Consider the following 17,328-nt stretch of genomic DNA (forward strand, 5'->3'; position numbering starts at 1 on the left):
GTCTTCCTATATCAAATTAACAATTAAGGCATTCTTCCACAGACATGCCCGCAGGCAAGCTTGTTCTAAATAACCCCTGTCCTCATGGAGACTCTCTCTCATGTAATCATGTTCTGTCAAGTTCAGTTAAAATTAACCAGCTCACCGATCAGAATACCAACTGGGGGTGTAGTCATATAGGAGCCAATCCACAACCAGTTCATAGCAACATAGAAACTTTCACCTATGTCTCAGCCTCTGCTCAGAATGAATATTAAATTAGAAGACTATACAGTCAGTAATCGCTTACTTCTTAAAGAACATCTTCTACTTGGGGACTGAAAGGAAGTGATAAACAGGGCAAGTATTGTGCTTTTCCTCCCAAGGTTCTGTGTGATTGGACCACATGACCAATTTTCTCATAACTCCTAAGATGCAAGGAACAAAGCAATGGGATTCAGATCAATGAGAGATTCTTAGATGTTCTACAAACTGGACACACAGTCCCATGATTCTCCATTGCATCATTAAGATGTTTCTGGAGACCCAGGGTAGATTCAGATAAAAGCAGACAGCAGACCACAGCGTGTTAAGAGTTCACCTGTGAAGAAATGCTGACTGACAGATTTCGTGTAGCCCAGACCAACCTTGAATTCATTATATAGTTGAGGATGACCCTGAACTCTTTCTCCTATTGCCTCTACCTCCTGAGTGCTGGGGTTACAGGTGTGCACCACCACACCCGGTTCACATGGCACTGGGGATGGAAACCAACGCTTTGTGTGCACTAACCAAGCACTCTACAAGCTGAGTTACATCCCCAGCCCTGAATATACCTGCTATTTAATATTTTTTGAGATTGTAATTCACCATTTCCTCCCTCTTTCTTCTCTCTAAAACCTCCCCATGTACACTCCCTTACTCTCTTTCAAATCATGGCCTCATTCTCTTTAATTGCCCAGATAGATAGATAGATAGATAGATAGATAGATAGATAGATAGATAGTATGTGTGTGTACATTTTAATATTCTAAAACACATACTTATAAGTAACATTATACAGACTGAGCAGCTTGTATTTATATATGTAAGAATATATGTATTTATAAGTACTGAGGGAGAATGATTTTTCTATTGTCAATCCTGCTTCACAAAGAAAGCTAGCCAGGGAGGTTGAACTTCACAAGCCTGTTGTTCATAGTGGTACAAGCCACCAACGGAGCCACATGCCCAGCCTGTCAGCTTGCTCCTTTGCATTCTGTTAAATGTGACAAAACATGCCTCCTCCCTAGAGCCCTGCCTCCCTGCTCATAAAGCACCCCAAGTAAACCCGCATCTTTTCTTTCAAAGTTGGGTTTCTTTAGCTTGACCGAGAAATGTTAAGAGTCCACTTGTTAACAGAGTCTGCCCACAGATCCCGGGGCTGAGTGGGTGGCCTGGCGGGTGAGGGAGCAAAGAAGTCATTTTGTGACTTTGTTTCCACGGAGCTACCCACTCTAATTTGCCAGCTGAGAAGAAAGGTATTGTTTCCCCACTTGTGCTGTCAGGGTCTTGGGCACTGATGACTGCAGGCACAGAGGAGGTAGGAAAGGCAAGCCAGTGGCTTCCTGTAAGCTGAGGGAAGGACTATAGAGGGACAGCAGGAAAGCCCAGCATCTGTATGCAAAGACCAGGGGAAGAGAGTCTTAACTCTGCTGGACCCCCTGTGTCTGGGTCACTTAAAAGCAAAATGATTTGCTTTTGAATCACCAATAGCCATGATTACATGCAAAAGACAAACACAAGGCTGGGCATGTCAATATTGCATCATGGAGGAGAGGAGGTAGGTCATGCAACCCCACCCCGTCTGATGATCTGTAGGAAGTTAATAGTTGTTGGAGAAAGGGGAAACATTCTCTTCAGTGGGGTGGCCAATGGTAAGGTGCCCATTCCAGGAATAACCTACCTGTAACATTCCTGTAGATAACGCCTCACACATGCTCCTGCAAACATCCCCTCAGCCAGGCATCCTTAAGAAACCCGACTCAGACACATGTAAGAAACCCTCGTTAAATCAGTAGATTTTTTTGGGGGGGGGGGTGGAGATGCTAGTAGAAAGGGAACTTGTTGGGAAGAGTAAAAGGATCAGCAAGAGTCAGAGGGGCCAATAGAGGGTAATGGGGTGGATATGGGCAAAGTACTCTATATATATCAGTGTGTGTGTGTGTGTGTGTGTGTGTGAAAATGCCATGATGAAACCCATTGTATTAGGTAGTACATGCTAATAAAAGAAAACAGTATACACTACAGGTGAGCTCCTGACTCATCCACATGGCCACCCCTTGCCATCTCAGCACTTCTGCTGTCTGTTTCTGCAGCCTGATGACAGAGCTAGCCAGGCAGCTGCCAGGGTGGCTCAGACCTGTAATCCCAGCCACTCCAGAGGTCAGGGATGAGGGGATCAAGAAGGAGAGCAACATAGTTAAGACCCTGTCTCAAAACTGAGGTTCCAGGGCTAGGACATAACTCAGTAGGAGAGCGCTTGCCTAAAATATGGAAGGGCCAAACATTTCATTCCAAGAGCAAAGGCATCATTACTGACAACTTACAAAGAAGAAAGATCCAGTCATTGATAAATTGCCTCCCTTGGTGTTCACTATGGAAGAGAAGTACATCCTGGCAGGAAGTGTGGGGTAGGGCAAGATTGCTCACCTCATATGAAAGGAAAAGGAAGGAAATGGCTCTTCAAGACGTGATGCTAATGACTTTAAACCTCCCTAGACATCACCTCTTGAGTGTTTCCACCAGCCCCCAACAGCACCCAGCTGGGAACCAGGCCTTTACCACTTGGGCATTTGAGGGACAATCTATATCCAAGTCAGCACCAGCCCTGCCTGCTTAGAAAAAAGAAATCCAAGCTGAATCTCCTATATTCTTCATAGAGGGCTGCCCTCTCCCAGGCTTCTCTTCTCCAAAGAATGCCATGTACCATCACTTTAGAGATTTTGACAGTGTCCTTGGCTAGTCATTGGCTTTGTCTTACCACATTTTGGCCATGCCAAAGAGGCCACATGTGTCTCTGATCTTTCTCTAGCACAGTCGCAGTCATCATCTGGGTTATGTGGCCCCGTTGTCTCCCCCTCTACCTGTCCCTTCCCCCAGTCAGTTCATTATCTACGTTGCCACCATTGCACACTCCCCCCAAATGCAGTATTCCATGACTTGGTCCCTTTGCTTACAGCTTTATAGTAAATCTTAGTTATTTACAAAGTCCAGTCTCCCAGGAGATGCCAAACTCATCAGGCTAAACATATTAACTACACGCACCTGTCATGTGGCAATCACACCACATGAAGTGAATTGTTACTGCAGTTCCTGGTTTTCATGCATGTATATGTTTTATACTGAGCATATTTCTTCTGTCTTCCCCGTGTTTACCATTCCTCGTCTGGTTAGTGCCCTTTGTTCCCTAGACATTTTCACATCATATATACATGCATAATCTTACATTTCAATGTAAAACCCGAGAACTTCTATTAAGAAAAAATACATGGCATTTGTCTTTCTAAGAATAGCTTCATTTACTGAGTGTAATTATCTCAAGATGCGTCCGTTTCTCTACAAGTGTCATAACTTCCTTCTTTTCTATGGCTAAGAAAAAGTCCATAAAGTGTGTAGATCACAGTATCCTTCCTCTGTTGTTGGATGCCTAGATTGATCCCGTAACTTAGCTATAGTGAATCATATTACAACAGACACTGATGCCTATGCATCTCTGTAAATATGCAGAAGGGCGTACATAGCTGGGTCATGCAGTAGTCCCACTTTTAGAAAACCAAACAAACTGCAATAGCAAGGTGAAGTCCAGTTCCTGCTTTGCCCTGGGGATTTGCCAGGGAAGTGTGACTTTTTTTTTTAACCCATCCACTCACTTAGCGTGGTTTCCCTCTGAGAATCATACCAAGACACTCTAGCAAGGATACTCACATTTGTATAAACATTGGCTCATCTGAGGCCCATTGGTTAACAAATCCCCCCATCCCATTTCTATTTAAGATACTGTTTATTCCTCCTTGAATTCCTTCACTCTGTTAATGCAGTTTGCAATGGGCTCCTTTGCATTCCAGTCCACAGACCCTGGTATGCCTGGAAGGCCAGCGGCTTCTTCAGTTTTTCTCATTCATTCCTCACGAGAACTTTGTAAAAGAGATGTTTTGTCTCAGTTTTATAGATGAGGAAATCAAGCACCCATAACCCGACACTGATTGCTCAAGCTTCACCAAGCTGAATTCACTTAACGGGAATCTCTAAGTGTTTGGGATTCTGTGCTTCTTCCGGAAAGGGGTAGTGTTGTGTCTCAGAAAAAGACCTCGTGCAAGGTCTGATACGCTATAAAAATTTGATTATTGAATGAATAACTGTCTGGCTCATGAGCCATGTTTGTTGATGTTGGCTAATACTGATTTTGAGATACACTTTGTAATGTCATTCCCAGTTAATAAAGCTTTTAGCTGCCGGGCGGTGGTGGCGCAGCCGGGCGGTGGTGGCGCACGCCTTTAATCCCAGCACTTGGGAGGCAGAGGCAGGCGGATCTCTGTGAGTTCGAGACCAGCCTGGTCTACAAGAGCTAGTTCCAGGACAGGCTCCAAAACCACAGAGAAACCCTGTCTCGAAAAACCAAAAAAAAAAAAAATAAAGCTTTTAGCTCCCGACCATAGTCACTCAGATGGCCCCCTGGTCAGGGGGGGTCACAAAACAAAATGAATAGACATGAGCATGGGAGAGAAGTTTGTGGGAAAGAGTTAGGGGAGACAAGGGTGGTGGGGACATGGGAGAGGATGGATGTAAAGATGCTCACTGTGTATTGTATACTTGTGTGACATTGTCTAAGAACATAATTTTAAGGTTAAAACTTATTTTGCTAATTCTTTGAGACGTTTTCCAATGTTTTTTGATCATATCTATCCCAGCCTCCTCCCAGATACAGCACTCCTCTTTATGCCCCTCCACCCAATTTCTTACTGTCTTTTTAAACAGTAACCTGTTTCTCCAATGTGTGCCACCCATATACGCCTGGGTATTAGGCCACCCACTGGGGCATGGCTAAATTATCAGGGACTACACCTTTAAAGAAAACACACTCCCCTTTCCAGGAGCCATCAACTGTTCAAAGCTCCACAGTTAGAGGTGCAGGATTCCCAAATCCTCTTCCACTCCATGCTGGAAGGTTGACTGGTTGATCGTCTAGAGACAACCACTCAAGTCTGTGTCCAGAAGGCATTGCTGATGCTCCAGCCCTCTCCAGCCTCTGCCTCTTACAATTATTTTGTACTTTTCTCTATGGTGACCTACTAAGTTCATGTGTAGACGTATTTCACATGCATTCATTGCCCACAGAGGCCAGAAGAACATATCAAATCCATTAGTACTTGAGTCGTCAAAGGTTGTGAGTCCCTATGTAGGTGTTAGGTACCAAGCCCAGATTCTCTGTAAAAGCAGCAAATGCTCGTAACGGCTATGCTGGCTCTCTAACCCCCGTGAATAAATGTCAATTCAAAAATTATTTGTATGCATACATTAATTTTTTATTGATTTTATTGAGCTATATGTTTTTCTCTGCTCTCCTCCCTTACTCTCCACTCCCCTTCCACTCTCTCCCATGGTCTCCATGCTCCCAATTTACTCAGGAGATCTTGTCTTTTCTACTTCCCATGTAGATTAGGTCCATGTGTGTCTTCCTTAGGGTCCTCATTGTTGTCTAAGTTCTGGGATTGTGAATTGTAGGCTGGGTTTCTTTGCTTTGTATATAAAGCCACTTATGAGTGAGTACATATGATAATTATCTTTCTGGGTCTGGGTTACCTCAGTCGATACGATGTTTTCTAGATCCATCCATTTGCCCGCAAACTTCAAGGTGACATCATTCTTTTCTGCTGTATAGTACTCCATTGTGTAAATGTACCACATTTTCCTTATCCATTCTTTGGTCAAGGGGCATTTATGTTGTTTCTGGGTTCTTGCTAATACATTAAAATTTTAAAATATCATTTTGGAAAAAAAAATATCTAATCCATTCCTTCTCTAACAAGGGCCATAAACTATACGTTGGCTTTTTGCTCTGCCTTCCCACATTGTTGTTTGTTTGTTTTTCATTTTTCTATATTATACTGGATGCACTGTGGACTGGGGGAATGATTCAGTCAGTAAAGTGTTTGCCATGCCACTATGAGGGCCCAAGTTCAATACCAGAACCCTTGTTTAAAAAAGCAAACAAAAACATGATGATTTAATAGTCCAGATGCTGGAAAGACAGAGACAGGCAGATCCCTCAGGATTCCTGACTCGTCAGCCCAGCTTCTTGATGCATTCCAAATGAGTGAGAGACCCTGTTCGTAAGAGTAGGGTGGACAGCTCCAGTAGAATGACGCCCGAGGTTAACCTCCGGCTTATATGCCCTTGTGTGCATGTTCTTACATGCCAAAGCACCCCACAGGTGAACAAACATATCCCCATGCACATGCAAATCTTCAAATCAGATCTTACTGGTATCAACAGATCAGCACACTACGGGGCTGCTTGGAAAGAGGACCCCCTGCTTCTCACAACCCATGTACACAGAATGCAGCGGTTAAGAGAAACAAGCACCGCTCTGGGACTGGGTTCTCCAGGCCACCTGACTGTGCTCACCTCATCAAGCTCCAGTTTGCTGAATAAGAGGTGCATTTTCTTCACTTCAAGGTAATTACATCCAACAAATTACAAAGAGCTGGGGCAGCTGAGTTAAAAACAATTGGTTTTGCAGTAATTAGAAAAACACAAGGAAATGATGACTGGGGGACAATATTGAAAGGGACGCTGAGCGATGAGGGGCCCGGTGCCCGGTTCATTCTTCAGCTTGAATATTTAGAGATTCACAACTAATTATGCAGAGATGATGAATTTTAAAAAACCTGCCATCACGCCTTCCCAAGGCCAAAGGCTGCCTATTAATAGAGCTATCAGATTTTGCTGTATTATAGGGAATTTACACAAACTTGAATCTATTTTAAAGTGCTCATCTGGGGCATCACTTAAAGATGATGAATCTGTGTAATGTGCAGAATCAGCATTTGGGTTAAACTAAAATCCAGACTCATTACAGTCACTCCAGATTTCCCCAGACGGATCTGTTCTTTAAAATGGACGCTATATGTAAGAGGTCTCTCAGACAGGGCGTTGGACTCCGGTCCTGTGAAGGTGAAGACAGGACGCACCCCGGAGCTCACTGTCTCCCTCCACTTGTGCTGAGATTACAAACATGCGGCAGCACATTGATTTTTTTAACTATTATTTTTTAATTATGCATATTTGTGTATTTCTCTATGGGGGTGTGTACATGTTAGTGCATGTGTTTCCAGAGGCTAGATACATTGGATACACCTGGAGCTAGAGTTATGGATGGTTGTCAGGCACCCTATATGGGGGTTGGGAATCAAACTTGGATCCTCTAGAAAAGCAGAACGTGCTCTTAACCACTGAACCTCTCTCCAGCACACACACCCATACCCACACCTTTATCTTAACTGTAGACCCTGAAGATTGAACTCAAATCTTCATGCTCACAAGGCAAGCTCTTTACCAACCGCCATCTCCCCTGCGCAGTTGCTGTATTTTTGACCAGTCCACTTGAGCTCAAACAGAAAGGGCACATGCACTGGCATGCAGGGTTTGTCACCTACATGAAACTGGAGCCTGGCTCATGTGAAGTAAGGACTGCAGCCCACAGTCTGCTCTGAGAGCCTTGGCAGAACCACGATCTCCAGTTTCTCTGCATCTCCATTTAGGGGCCTTCAGAAAGCCAACTTCCTCTTAGTTGTTCACTTTGAATCCGTGGCTGGCTGAGGTTTGATGTTTCCGGTGGCCTAAGGTGTCACACGCAATAATGAAACAAAGAAAAGCAATCCAGCCAGCTTCCCAAAGTCATGTGGTCAAGAACTAGCTATCAGAGAGAACCCAGTGTGCCCTCAGACAGGCTGGAGAGGGGAAGCTGCAACATGACCTGCATTTAATTACTTGAGCAGCGTGCGCAGCGTCAGACCCTTAAGAAAGCAAATGCGGTGATGGACAGAATGAGTTTACCCTCCTGTCCAGAGAGCAGCATGCCGTAGCGAGGACATCACTCAATTAAATTGGACTGCGGGAGATGAAAGAGATGAAGGCCAAGCCTGGGAACCCTAATGAGACATTTTGGAGGGAAAAGATGCAAACCCTCCAGAATTTGTCCCCTTTGATGGATGTTCTTGACCCCTGTCATTACCATAGCATCCCCAGTGATTTGCCCCTTGAATTTTCATACACTGTGACTCAAAATATTAAAAAAGAAAGGAAGAAAGAAAGAAGGAAGGAAGAAAGGGTGTGGCTTTGTTTATACACATGTACATGCTCCCCTCTGCTTCTTGTAAGAGGAGCAGCATGAGCATGGAATGGTGAGAGCTATAGGGGTTGCTCCTGGGAACCCCAATGTTTATGCAAGCCATATGATCAAGGATGACTTTTTCCTGTGCAGAGCTCTAACCCACATAATATATTGAGTGTTCATACCCAGTTGTCAAGCCACTGTGTTGTGGCCTGTGTGGGAAACAGATGGCAATTTCTGGAGATGTTTGGGTTGTCACTGCTCCAAGGGGCCAGGAGCTGCTATCTGGAGCTGCTCCAAGGCTGTACTGTATGAAATGGCCCCCAACAGCAAAAAGCAAATGGGTGGATATCAGGAGTGACAAGCAGTAGCCAACAGTGGATTAACCTTTGGGCACGGGAAATGTTCGCCAGGTCAGAGAGGCTGTCAAATGTTTGGGTCAGAGCATAACAGCAGCCACATTCTCTACGCCCAGCAGGGACACTAAGGCCAGTTCCAGCTGCAAGTCCAGCCATTACAATGTGTGTCCTTCAAAAGGAATCTTTTAAATTAAATTTAAATTGTGTGTGTGTGGGGGGGGGTGTGTATTGATATATGTGTGCATGTTCCTCTTTGAGCGTAGGTGCAAGCCTGCCACGGTGTGCATGTAGACAAAGTTGTAGGGATGTCAGGCCTTACCTGCTTCCTTGTTAGACATGGTTTCTTGTCCTCTGATGTGTACACCAGGCTAGCTGACCCATGTTCTTTCAGGGAATCTCATGTCTCTGCATCCCATCTTCATGCGAGACTACTGAGTATACAGATGTACTCTGTCATGTCTGGCTTTTACAAGGGGTCTGTGGACCCAGACTAAAGTCCTCCCTTTTTTTTAGGCAAGCGCTTTGCCTATGAAGCCATCTCCTAGATGGCCCTCCTAGTCTTGGACCTCCTAGACTTGCAGACTTGGCTACTAACCAGATCCTGGTGGCTTTGTCAGGAGTTAGGAGGATACTGAGCTGAGCACAGGCTGTCAGAACATGAGGACCGTGAGGTCTCTGATTAGTATTGCAGTTCTGTCTCTCTTACAGAACACGTGCCCCAAGGACGCAGAAATCCTTCACCGACTTAAAAGTGACTCTAGGATGTGTAATCCTTACTGTGCTCTAGCGAGACAGGTAAATTGCAATTAGATGGGAAAAGAAGGGAAAAAAGAACCATTGTCAACAGGTGTTGGAGGTTCCTTTGGGAATATAGAGTTTCATATTTGGCTTTTAAAGTACATAGTGACATTTGGAGAGAGTCCCTTGCCAGAAGTATTCCTACTGAATGGTTAAGACAAAGAAGATTAATAACAATCTAATGAAACCCTCAGGTAGATCTATACGAGACACTTCCTTGAAGAAGTGGGGCAATTAGAGTAAAGATGAAGAAAGATGTTTCTAGAATTATTGTAGTGTGTAAGAGGGGAAAGCCACAGAAAGCCTTTGAGGTGCTGGAAGGGAGGTGCATTCGTTACTTGTCTCATTGCTATGACAAAACAGCTGGAAAACAACGTAAAGAAGGAAGGGTTTACTTTTCTTATAGTTCCAAGGGGACATAGACCATCACGGCAGAGGAGGTGTGATGGCAGGAGCGGGAGATGCCTGCTCGCGTGACATCCACAGGCAGGAAGCAGGAGACGAATGCTGGTGTCAGCTCACTTTCTCCTTTTATTATCCAGCCTAGGCCACAGCCAGTGGGATGGTGCCATCCGCATTCAGGGTAGATTTTCCCCACTTCCATTAGTCTAATCTAGAAAGTCCCCACAGATGTGTTCAGAGATTTATCTCATAGATCCTGTCAGTACTAGACATCACAGATCAAGGCAGATATATTCATGTTGTCCTGGGTACTTTACTCTGAGATTTTAAGAATCTAGGAAGAAACTACTTCAAACATTCTCTCAGTCCACCTGCCCCCTCTTTAGCTTCAAACCTAGAAATATATACTTATTATATATTTATCTTATCTTAGGGGAGGGGGTGGTTCCTTCCTAATCAGCAACCAGAAGTCTTACCAAGAAAATGATCAGCCATTATTCAGTGTCTCACACAATAGGATCCTTTCTAGAACTCTATAGTCCCAAGCCATCTGGCGGTGTGCTGGTGATGCCCATGTCTGGAAGGGACACCTGGTCTCTAGCCTTGGTTGTTTTGATTATTGACTGCATGATCTCTGATGGGAGATGCTGGCCTTTCTGAGCACTCCTCCTCTCTGCCACACAACACCCATCTTGCCCTGTTGCCAAGGCATATTTCAAATATGACAGTAGACTATAGAATTTCAGCCCACAGAGTGCTCAAAAAGTGGGAAAAAGCAAGAGAATCTGGGTTGGGCAGTGCGCACCTGCCATTACCACTGACTGGAAGGCTGAGGCAAGAGTTCAAGCCCGGCATGGACTACACAATAAGATTGATCTCAAAATAAAAATTAAAATGGGTGGAGAATATAGCTCAATAATAGAATGTTTGCCTAGTATATGCTGGGCCCCGAGTTCAGTCCCTAGCAGTGGAAAAACAAAGGAAGGGAAGCAAAAGAAGGAAAAAATATGGAATAATTTAAAGTTTAGAATGTTCAAATAAGAGAGCACAGAGCACAGGGACTTTAGAATAATGTGTAAGCAGAATAATATAAAGCTGAAGCCCCAGAAAGGTAAGCCCTCTCGTAAATTAGCCAGAGCTCTACAGTTTCATTAAGGGAAATATCTGCTGTTCAAATTCATTCTGAGAAAGAACTGATCTAGACTTCCCTGAAACAAGGCCAGCAGAGCTCTCCTTCCGTCGTATTTACTCTCGCAGTGAGCAGTAATATCCCAAACCATCACTCAGCAGCACTGTGTGCAGACGACCCTGGATATGGGTAGGAAATAGGGTGAGGCTAAATCAGAGAGAGGGGAGGTCTGTGTTTAATTATAAGGGGGATTTGTATGATAAAGGGCTAAATCAACTCTCTCTCTCTCTCTCTCTCTCTCTCTCTCTCTCTCTCTCGGATTTAATTAGAGAAGAAGAATTCCTTTCCATGGGCTGAGCAGGTTCTGGGCTGTGTGCACACAGAAAGGAGCTGGGGAACCAACTCCCAACTTCCCTGTTGTCTTGCTTGACTGTTTAGGAAGCCCCCACCTCAGAGGCATCATTTGAAGTGTTTCTTCTCTCCTGCTCGAGTTTTCCTTGAATCTCTCTTCTGTCTTGGTTTGTTCAGTCCTTCTATGCTGTGGTGTTCCTTCCATGCTGGCTAGTGTTCAGTCCTTCTATACTGTGGTAGTCCTTCTATGCTGTCTAGTTTTATGTCAACTTGTCCCAAGCTAGAGTCATTTTAGAAGAGGGAACTTCAACTGAGAAGACTCTCCCAGTGGATTGGCCTGTGGACAAGCCAATGGCATAGTTTTCTAATTGATGATTGATGTAGGAGGGCCCAGCTCATTATGAGCACTGCCACCCCTGACCTGTTGGTCTTTGATTCTATTTTAAAAAGCAAGATGACCAGTTCATAAAGAGAAGACCAGTATGTTGACAGGGATTTCTGTCCATCCCGATCCTGCAGCCATTCAGTCCCAAAGAAACACACAGAGGTCTACATTAATTATAGACTATTTGGCCTATTAGTTCAGGCTTCTCATAACTCTTATAACTTATGTTAGCCCATAATTCTTGTCTGTGTTAGCCATGTGGCTTGGTACCTTTTATCAGCAAGGCATTCTCATTTTCCTTCCTATGTGTCTAGGTGACGACTGCAGACTGCGTCTTTCTTCTTCCCAGAATTCTTCTGTTCTCCTTGCCCCGCCTCTACTTCCTGCCTGGCTACTGGCCAATTGGTGTTTTATTAAAAATAATAAAGTGACAGGATAAAAGACCTACCCCCCTTTTTTAAAACAAAAATTCTGAATATAATCTCCTTTGTTTAGCTTTTTGTCCAGACCATTATCCATAACATTGTAACCAACCCTCTAGACTAAGATAAATATCCATAATCCATTTTGGGGAAATGTGGGTGTAGTTTTTCAGTTACTTCCTGCTGACTGGGGGTGCTGATATTTTATGGGGACCTAAAAAAATTTGAATTATGGTCAAGTCCTGGTTGGAATAATCTGTAAGGCTTGATCATCTCAGCCATCAGTCTTGAATCTGTTCTGGATGTAGAACTGAGAATCTGGGCCATCTGCTCCTATTGAATATTTCTCAGGAGTTCTTCCTTGAACAAACCTGATTTTTATTAATCCACAATGAATCCACAGTCTCTCATTCCCTTTGGAAACAAAAGCAAAACTTCTTCTCCAGAGTAATATACCTTTTGACTTAAATTTTGAAGTCAAGGCATTTTCAAAATACATATGTTGAATTAATCCAGCAACATTTATAAACAAATATCTTTAGGCAGCTGTTGCTTCTTCCTCAGCAGTCAAAAAATTCAGAGACAACACAATAATATACAGTATCCAGACTCTCTGTGTATTTTTTATCTTTAAATGGCTTTATTTTAAACTCTATTTCTTTTATTTTTATTATTTCTTTTTGGCTTTTTGAGACTAGGTTTCCCTGTGTATCTTTGGCAATCCTGGCATTTACTCTGTAGACCAGGTTGTCCTTGAACTCACAGAGATCCACCTGCCTCTGCCTCCCAAATGTTGGGATTAAAGGTGTATGACACCACACCTTAAACTCACAGAGATCCACCTGCCTCTGCATCCCACATCCAACTACTCTCTTTCTTTCTTTTTAATTTTAAGGACTTTGTTCTTTTTCTTTTCTGTCCCAAGCCTACATATATTTTTAAACACATTGTAAACCATTTAGAGGTTTATTTTGTTTGAATCTATCTCTCTTTTTCTGACCACATGAGTCTTTAATTTGCTAAGCGATATGGGTAGGATTAGAGCCATGGCCTTGATGTCTAGATCCACCCCATTTTATAGCTTTCTCAGAGTCTAGCCTCATGGTGGATGTACTGGCCAAAGCCATGTTTATTGCCAGAACTCTATAGAGTTTCAAGGTCCCTGCCACCACCAAGAAACATGCTATCAGCTATTCATCAACCCAATTTAAGTGTTTGGAAGTAGGGCCTCTTAAAAGAGCTGCAAGGTTTTTCCAGCTAAAGCTGAGTCAGGAAATCTCTCTTAAATGAGGCACATTTGCCTCTTGCAAACAGAGCCCACCTGAGACAATGCTGCTACCAAAAAGTCATGCTTAACTTTGTTCTTTTGTGTCTAGAATTCCTTCCCAATTTCTCTCAGGTTTTAAGTGGATTTAGCTGTCCACGTTGGCACCATTTGTTGACAGGGGTTTCTGTCCTGCCTGATCCTGCAGCCATTCAGTCCCAAAGAAACACACAGAGGTCTACATTAATTATAAACTGATTGGCCTATTAGCTCAGGCTTCTTGTAACTCTTATAACTTATTTTAGCCCATAATTCTTGTCTGTGTTAGCCATGTGGCTTGGTACCTTTCATCAGCGAGGCATTCTCATCTTGCTCTCTCTGTGTCTGGGTGACCACTGCAGACTGCATCTTTCCTCTTCCTAGAATTCTCCTGTTCTCCTTGCCCCGCCTCTACTCCCTACCTGGTTGCCCTGCCTATACTTCCTACCTGGCTACTGGCAAATATGCATTTTATTAAAAATAATCCAAGTGACAGGAAAAAAGACCATTGTCCCACAGTACCAGTAAGTACCACTCCTCTGTGGCTTTGGCTTCAGTTCCCGCCTTGAGTTCCTGCCCTGATTTCCTTCTATGATGGACTGTGCTGTGGAACTGTAAGCTCAAACAAACCCTTTCCTCCACAAGTTGCTTTGGTCATGGTGTTTATCACAGCAGAGAAGCCCTGACTGAGACACCTCTCACAAGGTTCCTCTAAATCTATTCCTAATTGTGGCTAGGATTCTTCAGAAGGCAAGACTGTAGGATCAGTTGTGACTTTGTGGAAGACCAAAAGCTAGCCAGACACTGATCATTTCACCCTGTGTCCCAGGAAGTGCTTGCAGTACATAAAAAGACCTCAGCAGGGAAAGCCTTTGCCATGCATGGGTGAGGATTAGAGTTTGGAAAAAAAAAAAAAAAACCTATATAAAGTTGGATGCGTCAATATTTCCAGTGCTCTGCCAGATGGCAGACCCATTGGAAAATTTCCAGAAACTCAGGACAGCTAGCCTGGCATACACATTGGCAAAATACACAAGACTTTGCTCATACATGGTGGTTAATGAGACCAATGCCTGAGGCTGCATTTTGACCTCCACATGGGTTCTCTCTCTCTCTCTCTCTCTCTCTCTCTCTCTCTCTCTCTCTCTCTCACACACACACACACACACACACACACACATACATACCATGGGTCATCCAGGATCATTAAGAACTTGATGATTGTGTGGTAGCCTTCATGCACTTGTGACAAAACAGCCATTGTGAAAAACTCAAGGGAGAAAGAATTTACTTTGCTCATGTTTTCAGTCCATGAAGGAGGCTGGAGCAGTTTATATCTGGTACGCAGGAAGAAGAGTGAAGCCCTGACCAGATTTTGCTCCTAGGCATGCCCCCCTCCCCCTGCCTCCTGAACCACTGTCTCCAATCTGGTCCCATCTTCCCCATTCTCAATCTTCCTGGTAATCTGTTCTAATCTTGAGTCGATCAATGGAGTAACCCTTTACTGGCTCCGGGTCCTGATGATGCCATCATCTCTGGAACCACTCTCCCAGGTGCACACAGAGGTGACCTGTATGCCTGTGTCTGTGAGCCTTCTGTTGGTGACTCTCACTGAGTTCTCACTTGCCTTGTTAGTCTTTGTCATCACAGTTTGCACAAGCTCTTCAGAGTCAAGGAGGGTCCCTCATTCATTTGTGATACAGGGATTTCCATCTGCCTATGATATCCACATGTGGAGTTTATGTTTGTGTAGCTTTAATTTTTATAGTGGCCAAACATCAATTATTCCTGACCAAAATCTCCCCTATTCACAAGTTAGTTTGTAAAGCTTCATAATTTTCCTAGAGCCCTTGTGGTTTAGGTTTTATATTTATATATGAATACAAAGTAATTTTTGCTGTGTATACATGTGTGTTATATGTATGCTGTATATTGTATGAGAGCTATGATTATTGTATAAGTGCTTTGAGTTTTATGTATGTCTGTTGCAAGTGATATATGTTATATATGTATGTTGTATATCTATCATAAGCATCTGTTGTATATGTTCTGTGTATATTATGTCTCTTGTATGTGTTGTCTGAATGTTGTGTTGTGTGTATGTTACATATATTCTGTTATGTATGTCTGTTGTTTCTGTTGTTTTTGTGTTAGCTATGTTGTGTATATGTCATGCATTGTCCACATGTGATATTGTATGCACTGTGGGTGTGTTGTCTGTTTATGTGTGATATTGTAGAATAAACACAAGGCCTCATGCTCGCTGAGCAAGTGCTCTACCTTTGAGCTGCATCCCTGCAGCTGGTTTTACAGTTGTCTTAAATCACTTTCATATTAAAAAGATAACGGGAAGAACAATCAGTTCCTTTTATCGGCAAGTGTGAAAGAGGTGATTGGTAACTGGGTAAGATGAATTTATCTCCGTTTCTTCATTGCTGTGATTAAGTGGCTGACCTGAAGCTCTCACCCCTGCCTAGAGTTTGCTACATCAGTCATTTGCCATAGGGTGTGATTAATTACAAATGTGTCTTAGGCCCACATGCAAATGAAGGGAGGCCCTTTGATCGCAGTGGTGTCCTGAGGATTCTTGGGTCTGCTGGCCTTCTGTCCCCATGTAACTGCCAACCTGAAGACTCACAAGGAAAGGAAATGTGTGCAAGAGAAGGGCTTAAGCATATCCTCTGCCTGCCACAATTCTGTGTGCTTGGTGAGGACCTGATGGAGACTTGCCATGAATTGTCACTTTTCTGGCTACCGTGACAAAATACTTGGCAAAGGACCTTAAGGAGAGAAGGGTTTTCTCCTTTTCTTTTCTTGAACTCACAGTTCCAGAGGGACACAGTTTGTCATGGGAAAAACACAGCAGCAAGAGTTGGAGCTGGCTGGTCACATGGCACCCACAGTCAGGAAGCAGAGAGCAGGGCATGCTGGGGCTCAGCTCACTTTCTCCTTTCTCATTCCAGCACACCAACCCATGGATTGGTGTAACTCAGGTTTAGAGAAGTACAATGTAATTTCTCATTGAGTGAGTGAATTGGGGAATAGAAATATGGTTGGAAGACAGGGATGACATAGGATGTATAGGGAATTAGAAGAACAGAAGTGATTTTATGAGAGTGACTTGTTCTACAACAGCACACTGCACTGTAAGCTGTGTAGGTCAGTGAGTTAACTCTTGAGCAGTGAACCAGCTAAGAACAAAGATGTATGCAGCCCTGGATTTGTACTCACTAGCCCCAGAAGTCATCCCTAAGTTTGAGTCTTTTTGGCAGCTATTGCTCAACACAACAACGACAAAAAAAAATTTGATTCTGTGTTTCTACTTCTTTCCAGTTAATAACCTAGAGCTTTTGTGTTGGAAGAAAACTTAAAAGTCCTGCCCTTCTTCTCATTGGAGCATGCATTCCATGAGGAAAAAGACTTCTGTTGGATGCCATAGTCTCATAATTCCTTGTGTTTGATGGATATTTATTGTATGGATAGAGGGATCTGTGCTTCCATGAATGTATAGAACAAAGGATAATGATAAATATATACGAAGACTTCAAGAAGAAATCCAGCACTTCCTAAGCTAACGTAAACACTAGTTTAAAGAAGGTGTGTTGTATATGGTGTCATGTTATGAATGGTATTTTCTGTCTCCGCCATTTGAATGGTGAGAATCTGAGAATCAAGTGGCTCGTGAATTGGGGAATAGAAATATGGTTGGAAGACAGGGATGACATAGGATGTATAGGGAATTAGAAGAACAGAAGTGATTTTATGAGAGTGACTTGTTCTACAACAGCACACTGCACTGTAAGCTGTGTAGGTCAGTGAGTTAACT

At 43.4% G+C, this 17,328-nt stretch overlaps 1 protein-coding gene across 4 annotated transcripts in view; it reads left to right on the forward strand.

Moving 5' to 3' along the window:
- Positions 1–17,328, forward strand: part of Nckap5 (NCK associated protein 5) — an 843,848-nt gene that overhangs the window by 782,959 nt on the left and 43,561 nt on the right. The gene's annotated exons all lie outside the window — the stretch shown is intronic.

Source organism: Chionomys nivalis, chromosome 5 (genome assembly GCF_950005125.1).
Source record: "Chionomys nivalis chromosome 5, mChiNiv1.1, whole genome shotgun sequence".
Classification (NCBI taxonomy): Eukaryota; Metazoa; Chordata; class Mammalia; order Rodentia; family Cricetidae; genus Chionomys; species Chionomys nivalis.